Source organism: Pecten maximus, chromosome 19, assembly GCF_902652985.1.
Source record: "Pecten maximus chromosome 19, xPecMax1.1, whole genome shotgun sequence".
NCBI classification, from domain to species: Eukaryota; Metazoa; Mollusca; class Bivalvia; order Pectinida; family Pectinidae; genus Pecten; species Pecten maximus.
This window is the reverse complement of record NC_047033.1, coordinates 7,848,794-7,857,603: the sequence shown is the minus strand read 5'-3', so window position 1 is coordinate 7,857,603 and position 8,810 is coordinate 7,848,794. Positions and strand designations below refer to the sequence as shown.

Sequence of the window (8,810 nt, the reverse complement as noted above, 5' to 3'; positions counted from 1 at the left end):
TCATATACTCAGACTGTTATATAGTGTAATAACACCATCATATACTCAGACTGTTATATAGTGTAACAACACCATCATATCATCAAACTGTCATACAGTTTAAGAACACCATCATAAACACCATCATATATTCAGACTGTTATACAGTGTTATAACACCATAATATACTCAGACTGTTATACAGTGTAATAACACCATCATATACACCATCATGTAAACACACAGAGACAGTTTTAAACGATTTGCCTGTCTTGTTCGTATCTTTGTTGCGGATATTTAGCATTCCTATAACATTTCTTGAAGAAACATTTCAATGATACCCCTTTAATGAATGCGTAATTAAGTGAAATCTACGTATATCTAAAACAAGATTCAGCCTCTAATGTCAATGATTTAGATAGTTTGAGAAGAAACAATGTTGTACACTCGGTATTAATAGAGATATTTGTATAGATGTTATTGATGTGAGTGCAAACGAAAATGAGAATAAAATTCATTCAGTACGCATGCATATTTCTCTGGTCACTTCTTGTTCAAATGCGCATGCCGAGGACATTACCTAGGCCGACTAGTTTCCGCTACGATGGTAGGTTCACTATGAACGGTAGCATACTTAGAGGTCCTATGTTCTTTAAATCGTTGTATGACCTCTAGCAAGGTCAAACATTGACCTTGTGTTGGAAGTCTCCCGTCTCCTTCCATAATCGTTGAAAGTCTTATGTTTTAAAAACCCAAACAAGAAAAAAATTGTATCAATTTGATGTGAGAGCTCAACATTGTTTGTGACTTAACCTGCTTTAACTTTCTACACACATCATATTAAATAACTCTAAAAATGTAACATTTATGTCGGTTAAACCAATTTAATATCATCACTTAATATTAGATTTAAGAAAATAAACAAATACGTTAGCCAATTAATAGTTTTGCTTTTGAATAAAAGATGTTTAATATCGTAAATTGTAATATATTCAATTCAACGCAATTTATCTCTTGGCTGACGACAACTTCATAAACAGAAATATAAGCAGTTTATTCTGACACAGGAAACCTACAAGTTGATCTGAATGCAACAGCATGTTAAGAAAGGTAATATCTTATGCCCTTCCATCATGCTAGTATCCATTAAACTAATCACTACCACCCTCTATCTACCAGATCTATGGAATGCATATCCTGTAAAAATGTCAGATGAGGCAACCAAACCAACTTACAAACTAAAATGTCATGCTTCAGCTTAGGACCTATATAAAAGCTGCCAAATAGACACACTATGCGCTGGCTTCAATTACCCTCCACAGCCTTCAATTCACAAAGAAAATCTCCAATACCGTTCGATCTCGCACTCAACCAAGCCACCATAATCCTAATAGTTTACGAAGAAGAAGGAGAAGAAGAAGAAGAAACTTATAAGAAGATCAAGATGAACAAGAACAAGATCAAGAAGAACAAGAAGAACAAGAACAAGAAGAACAAGAAGAACAAGAATGTATCTAGCAGATTTGTTGAGAAAAGAAGACCCTTTTAAGTTTATACATAAATATATCTCCTACAGGAATTGTAACAGAGGTAGACTAGGGTATGATGTTCTAGCCGTAGAAATTTACCCAAACCCAGAGGTGAATGCAATTAAGAGGTAGAAATATAGCCAATAGTACCTTGTTTGTCAGAGGTATAACTATACCCCAAGGCTTCATGTTCTTACCTGTCCGTTTCTACATCATCGCACTGTGATTTCCCGCTCACATGAACGGCATCATCGTTTTTCAATTTTGTCTCGGTGTCCCCACCCTTACTAGAGTTAAAGTCTGCACTCAACTGTCTCTCTGACTTCATACGTCTTACAACCTCTTGAAAGGACACAGATTGTTCATCGCTTGAAAGATTTCGTCTGATGGGTTTCTCAGATGAGATTCTTTGAATATTAAAAAAGTCATAGCACTGAATGAAAGAATAAATCTTCTTCAGGAAGAAAGTAACGAGACTATAGAAAAATCCTCTCAGGCTTTTTAATGAGAATGTCAATGAACGGTTTGTAACAGGCAGCATGCCGTAGTTTCAAGAGCACTATACCGTGAACAACACTCTACCTGCACTCGGATATTATATTACACTCAATACAAATATCAATATATCTGCACTGATAGTCAGGAACACAGAGAGTGACTTCTAAAGGATCGCCGGACTAGAAATAACATATCGACACTGATATTTATTTATTCTTTTCATCAACTATTCCATGTTTAACGAACATTTTTTTACCAGATATAGAATTCTACCTTTCAAGTAAGACCAAACCTGATTCCTGAGTATCGATCAATATATTGGAAGACTGAATGGGCCAAAATTTTATTATATTGCAAAAGCATTAGACACACGATCATGTTTGGCAAACCTCTGGTTTTTATAAAATCTGTCATAAATGCAGTTTTGCAGAAAATAACAAATAGTGACTTCAAAACTGAAGATACCCTTATCTCTTTATAGTGTCAGATATGCAGTATTATAAATTGATATATATTAATAGCTAAAACAATTACATACGAAAAATCTTTAAACGTAAAAAAAACTCTCATAGAGTGTTATCTAAAAAAAATATGATAAGCAGTATACATGTTGTCGGAAATGTCTCTTTGAAATTAACTATCCAACAAAGAATCGGTATTTTGGACGTTAAATACTATAACAATAAACACATGACGCTAAACATCAAAGTGTGCAGTATCTATTGGCCACACAATCAAACACGTGCTGGCATAATTATTTCATCGGAGTGTCTTAGATAATTTTGTGAAAACATACCAAAGAAATTTTACAAACAGTCAAGGATCAAGCAACGAAACGGAACATTTAAACTCACCGAAAATCTATAGTATTATTTCTAAAACAGAATTAAAATTGGGTAATTGGGTAAAGGAGCATCCGAAATAAACACTATATTTGATAAGTGTGTAATGAAAAATCGCAGCTCCAAAGTTACATGAAGTCATAACGTTAAGAATGTCAGGTACCTATATATTTTTATATGACATAAACATAGCAAAATGATAGTAACATTTTTAGCAGGACAGTGGGGCCCTTAATACCCGATCATTATCGGTAGATATGTCTTTTATTATTATTAAGCAATATTTATGTTGGAATTCCACTTGTATAGTGAACTTTGTGAATCTAGTATAAATCTAAATGCGCATAATGTTCCATTCTCTTTTGCCACTTTGATGAAATATAAACCAAAATATAAATATCATATTAATAAAATCAACTCAAGTTTTTGAGTTATTTTGAACTTTTGAAATAATAAGTTGATTTGTTGAAATAATAACTTTTAAGATATGGAATGCACGCGTCTTCTATATAATAAATATATATATTATAAGATAAACACACAACCGAGACTATTTAGTGTAACCAGCGTGTAGCCTGTCTTTTTTGCTATAAACTACAATTCATTGCCCCTTTAACCAATATTGAGAAATAGCAAACGATTTTAAACATATTCTAATCCTATCATTTATATTTTTTCATATTAATTGTTACAACTAAGTACTGTATTTTTAATGGATTCTTAGCTAGGTGATTTGACGAGGTCTTACCTGGGGAGAGTTAGACGTTTTTCCTTACTTATCGTTTCGCTTTGGCACATGCGCTCTCTCTTCATACGTTGTATAGCCTGATGAAATGACAGGCCTGCTTCCCGCGCTGGCAGCTTCATCCTTTTATGTTTGGCTACAGAAGCTGACATTGCAACTTTGATGTCGTCTACTAGCTGCAATTTTATTGTCCAGTAAGTTTAAAAACAGACCTCAACTCAGTGATGTTATAGTTACACGATATAGGGATGACACCGAACCTTCTATGCAAGATATACTATGTAAATAATGTTATTGATACATTAGATAAACAGACATTGTTGATTTACCATCCATGTCATAGCTGAGTAAATACAACTAAATAATTGGTCTAAGCCTAAAGGTAGCGTCATTGACTTTACTTTACGGCTCATGCTAGTTCTATTAACAAGGAATTGCAGCCATCATTTAATTAGAATTTGCAACATTATATGTTTATCAATGATTGACCTTCTGACCGGAATGCTAATGGAGTGATCAAACCAATATATCCATTTCTAATACTGCTGAAGCCGTGATTGGATTTGTGATTCATTACGATTCTAGGCAGACAACTGTTCATCCAATATCAAACTTTATTTGACCAATCAGTGTTATTCGTTTTGATATCCTATATCCTAAACATGTACTCTTTCATTCAAGCTATTAAGAATACCTTATTCATCATTTATGTTTATTTATCGATTATTAGATATTATCCTGAATTGAACCATTTCCTGTAAGAGTAGAACAACACTTGATGTTTTAATACCTGTGCTTGTTATAGTTATGCAATACTTACAGTGACCGGGTTGAAGTATCCATATTTTTAGATCGACAAATTTAATTTTTAGTTACACAACATTTCATACTTGTAATCTACCTAAAATTAGTGATAATCTGGCATGCAAGCACACACTCAGGTCTAGGTCTAAATGGTCATTCAAAACCAAGAACTTCAATCAAAGACTGTTTAGTGCTAACAAGAACATGCTTATAGGTACCGTACCAGGAAACGCTTCTAATGATCTGACTAGCAGAGTAAGACTTCACTTACGCTTATTTATATACTCACAATGCTGCGAGTAGTTGACACTAAGTAGTGTACCATCTTGAAATGTCGTTATCCAGAAGAACCCCAGTAATTGCTAAATTTGAAGGCATGGTTTGTATTTATAACTTTCGTTCTGGATTAGTTTAAAGTTAAAAATGATAACAGAATTATACAATTTTTAAGCATATGTGACTTAATGTGTGGAATTCTTTTTCATTTTTTCCGTTAAAAATACTCCAATAAAAAAACACGATATCATTTACGATAACTAAGCTATAATCAATTCAGCTTCGATAAATAGTTTTGACTTAAGATACAAAAAGTAGCAAAACATTCCTGGAATGATACCTATGTCCTACGTATGTTATCATTGAAATCTATAATTTCAGTTTTACGGCATGCATGCAGTTACTATTCAAAATGTGCTGAAATCATTATTGTTACCTACGACAGACCTTTATGACCTTTGACCTTTGTTCCATACAACCTATATTTAACCTCATTAATCATTATCATTATTATTGCAGAGCGGACGTGATATTTGTTATCTTGAATTTTAATGTATGTTTTTTCCTTTTCTGTCAAGCTATTTGATGTGTTATTCGCTTATCTACATGTTTGGATATGTTAACCTAGTGTTATGGATTTTGAGCTAGAATTAATTTTTCTTTTGTAAGTCGATATACTCATTGTTTTTATATATAGTATTAAACTGCATTACAATTCAATTAATCATTTAAAATCACTTGGTAAGAAAGATCAGTTTATAAAACTGATTCCTTATCTATGTTTGTCAGTAAGTTAAGTACATATATGTGTGTTGCTATTGATGCACCTGATATGCCTATCAATAACTAACATGTACATGTTCAATTTACCTGTAGAGGGAAGTAATGTGAGATTAGATGATAGACGCGTCTTCGATCCCAGTTTATGTTAGGTATCAAGTCCCCAGTTACTTCCGCCTGATGTCTCCATACATCACAGTAATTAAATGTTCAGGACGTTGGTAAATAAAACGCTATTAATAATCAGCTATGTCAAACATCGAGGTGTGGGACACTAACGATGAACTTCCATATCCGTCTTGAATAGACTGCGATACACAAACAGTACGTTATCATTCCTATGTGTAATCTCTCGAGCTGCTATTCCCTCCTATGTGAAATCTCTCGAGCTGCTATTCCTCCTATGTGAAATCTCTCGAGCTGCTATTCCGTCCTATGTGAAATCTCTCGAGCTGCTATTCCTCCTATGTATAATCTCTCGAGCTGCTATTCCTCCTATGTGTAATCTCTCGAGCTGCTATTCCTCCTATGCGTAATCTCTCGAGCTACTATTCCTCCTATGTGTAATCTCTCGAGCTGTTATTCCTCCTATGTGAAATCTCTCGAGCTGTTATTCCTCCTATGTGAAATCTCTCGAGCTGCTATTCCTCATATGTGAAATCTCTCGAGCTGTTATTCCTCCTATGTGAAATCTCTCGAGCTGCTATTCCTCCTATGTGTAATCTCTCGAGCTGCTATTCCTCCTATGTGTAATCTCTCGAGCTGTTATTCCTCCTATGTGTAATCTCTCGAGCTGTTATTTCTCCTATGTGTAATCTCTCGAGCTACTATTCCTCCACAATATTAATCACATTCCCTGTTATTTTAAAATGAACGTTTTCACCAGAAAGACTTTTAAAAACACAGGTTTTGGACTCTATATCCATTCACATGATTTCCACTTTAAGTTCCTCAAATAAACATGGGTGATTTACACAGAAGTCTCTAAGATGCCATCTACCAGTGACTCTGGCACGTGGTGAGTTGTACATACAAAACAATGTACTGTTCACAGGAAATTAGACACAGCCTTTGAACACTTTCTCCTTTACAGTTACCAATAGGGCTATATGATTCCGACTGATAATTCCGTAGTGATAATTGTATATTCAATTACGCCTTTACAAACCGTTTTAGACTGCCATAAACACAACAGCCAGACACACCAGGCCTTTTTGTGTAGACAGTTTATTGGAATGTAATTGGTCTTAGTGAATATGTGTCATATCTATCTCACACCCGCCACGTTATTCGCACCACAGTAATTTCTCAACAAGTAATTCGGTTGGTAAACCTGTTTAGATGGTTTCCATTCGGAAGTTTTGTAAAGCACGAACCATGGTCAGTACTGGGAATTAACTCTAAAACTACATAGTACCCTAATGTTTTTTTTTCAGTCCGATTTGTTCATGAGTTAAAGCAAAACCTATCTGAGCATTGACAATATTATCGTACATTGACTGATTTTTAATCCATTTTAAAGGCGACACTTCCTCACGTGAAAGTACACAATGTCGTTATGTACCAGCAATCAGACTACTTTTGTGGTCTATATTTGTTCGTTCGCCGTGCCATTCAAATACACTTTAATTTTGTTTGTATTGAAATGCAGTGCAATAAATGCATTTATATAAAGGCATGCAATTTTAAAATACTGTCAACTTCATTTTAAATCGCAAATCATTAAGTGTGTTAAATGATCGAACATCGGAATACCACATATCCTCATTGTTGTAAAGCAAATTAGAGGGTGTCGAAAACATTTCGGATTCATTCCTTCAATTCCATCAGGGACACACCTCTTTACAACACCACACTGATATCTCTAAACAACAATTAATGTCTAGCGAAACATCGCATGACCTTTTAAACAACATCGCGTGGTCCTCTTCCCTTCATCAAATTGTCTTCTTACCAAAGTCACGTGATTCTCTAAACAACTTCCACTGTAACACAATATGATTTTCAAAGGCAACACCGCAGCTTCATATTGTAACAGATACTTATAACCAGCATGTCTTCCTTTTGCATAATGCACCAGTCCTTGCCGGAATTGGTTGATAACTCTGTGTGAAATTCTTTACTTAACGTAATTCGGATCTCCAATATACGAATCAATTTAGGCTAAATTGAATCGCACCTCAGGATTAAATGGAACGTTCGTCAGCAATCGATACGAAACTTGATCACAACATCCAAACGATCAGATGATAAGCGTCCATAAAACCTCGATGAAAGGGAAGGTAATTACTGGAAATCGTTCTCCGATAGTCCTATCTTCGAATCAGGGTCACACAACTGTTTAAACCATATGGACCGGTAATACTGGAAGTGTTTTGAATTTCACTGATATGTCCACACCAGACTTGTGTACGATACAATCTGTTGTGTTTGATATACTGATAATTGTTATAGAACAATTCTTTCATTCGTTGTGTGTTGACGCAGTCCACACAAAAATCCTTCTACAAAAAAAAAGCCCAGATAGATTTACAGCGGTTTTGACACACCATTCCAGATCCTCTAGCTGTGGCACCTGTTTGAGGATTATATATCGCCAAGACCACACCAATCGCTTGTGAATCTGACCTTTACAAAAAGTCGAGTTAAAATTCACAGAGATCAAAATCAATCCTAAAGATTCCTCGAAGATTTAAAGTATCCTTGATGTTTTTCCTTAGTGTGTTGTTTGTGTGTACAGGAGTTTAACTGGCCCACTTTAGACCTCTGTATACATACAAGAAGTCTAATCACTAATAAGCATATACGTCAATATTGTGAAGGCTAGGATTTTGTCACGCGAGAAATTTATGATAATGATATATCGAACCTTACACATACCATAGGAATATAAAGTACTTCAGACTGGTTGTGATAAATCAAAGTATGTTTTTGTATGACGGTTTCTTGTTAGGTGTTGAAATGCAATTGTAAAAGCTAAATTTAATCTATACTATACAAAGCATCTATGCCTAAACACATACCCTCAGGTACTTTTAATACCATGATTATATTCCTCAACGAAAAAAATGAAAATAAATTTTCTATGACACCTAGTCATATAATGGTAGACATAAATTAAGTTATTTATAAACAATGATATACAAAGTTGAATATAGGATACTGCACTAACGGTATCGTTAAAGCGTTATTAACAGTTATGTCGGTCTTATGTGTATAAGGTTTTGCATCATTTCACCTAAATGTGAAATGTATGTTAATGCTAATTCCGGATCAGTATTAATTATGATCTGCCCTTAAACCTTAAACCTAACTAGATCATGAACGATCTTACACAAGTGTTTACATATTTTAAGA

At 34.5% G+C, this 8,810-nt stretch overlaps 1 long non-coding RNA gene across 1 annotated transcript; it reads right to left on the bottom strand.

Moving 5' to 3' along the window:
• Positions 1 to 1,007: 1,007 nt before the first annotated feature.
• Positions 1,008 to 8,184, bottom strand: LOC117318018. The gene is made up of 3 exons (XR_004530292.1): positions 5,544 to 8,184; positions 3,597 to 3,769; positions 1,008 to 1,915 (listed from the first exon to the last, which is right to left on the bottom strand). It is a non-coding gene; the product is annotated as an uncharacterized LOC117318018 (long non-coding RNA).
• Between the last annotated feature and the right edge of the window lie 626 nt (positions 8,185 to 8,810).